This window comes from Sinocyclocheilus grahami, unplaced genomic scaffold (genome assembly GCF_001515645.1).
Source record: "Sinocyclocheilus grahami isolate Dianchi unplaced genomic scaffold, SAMN03320097.WGS_v1.1 scaffold1086.1, whole genome shotgun sequence".
Classification (NCBI taxonomy): domain Eukaryota; kingdom Metazoa; phylum Chordata; class Actinopteri; order Cypriniformes; family Cyprinidae; genus Sinocyclocheilus; species Sinocyclocheilus grahami.
Genome location: NW_015506265.1, coordinates 108,889 through 109,646, shown reverse-complemented (window position 1 = coordinate 109,646; position 758 = coordinate 108,889). Strand labels below are relative to the sequence as shown.

The window sequence follows — 758 nt, the reverse complement described above, 5'->3', positions numbered from 1 at the left end:
CCAGATGTAACGCGACACACACCTTCCGAAAAGTTCAACTTTTGTCATATCAGTCCACAGAATATTTGCCCAAAAGTCTTGGTGATAATCAAGATATTTTTTTGCACATGAGAGACGAGCCTTTGTGTTCTTTTTGGTCAGCAGTGGCTTTTGCCTTGGAACTCTCCCATGGATGCTGTTTTTGCCCAGTCTCTTTCTTATTGTTGAATCATGAACACTGACCTTAATTGAGGCAAGTGAGGCCTGCAGTTCTTTAGATGTTGTTCTGGGTTCTTCTATGACCTCTTGGATGAGTCGTCGTTGTGCTCTTGGTTCGACCTTGGTTCGCTGGAGTCCCAAAGTCTTAGAAATGGCTTTATAACCCTTTCCAGACTGATACATGTCAACTGTTTTGATTCTCATCTGTTCTTGAATTTCTTTAGATCGCGACATTAAAGCATGCTTCACTTTGTCAGACAGGTTCTATTGAAGTGATTTCTTGATTCAACAGGTCTGGTAGTAATCAGGCCTGGTGTGGCTAGTGAAATGTAACTCAGCTTTCTAAAATAATGTGGTTAATCACAGTTCTTTCATGATTTCACAGGAGGGGGCAATTCATTTTTCACGTGTAGGTTTGTAGGTTTGGATATCTTTTTTCCCTTAATAAATTAAATCATCATTTAAAAACTGCGTTTTGTATTTACTTGTTGTGTAATAGTGTAATATTTAAATTTGTTTGATGATCTGAAACATTAAAGTGTGACAAACATGCAAAAAAA

The 758-nt window shown here is 38.0% G+C and overlaps 1 protein-coding gene across 2 annotated transcripts in view; it reads left to right on the top strand.

Moving 5' to 3' along the window:
• The window catches only part of LOC107566588 (acetyl-coenzyme A transporter 1), a 10,658-nt gene that overhangs the window by 2,240 nt on the left and 7,660 nt on the right, over nt 1-758 (top strand). The gene's annotated exons all lie outside the window — the stretch shown is intronic.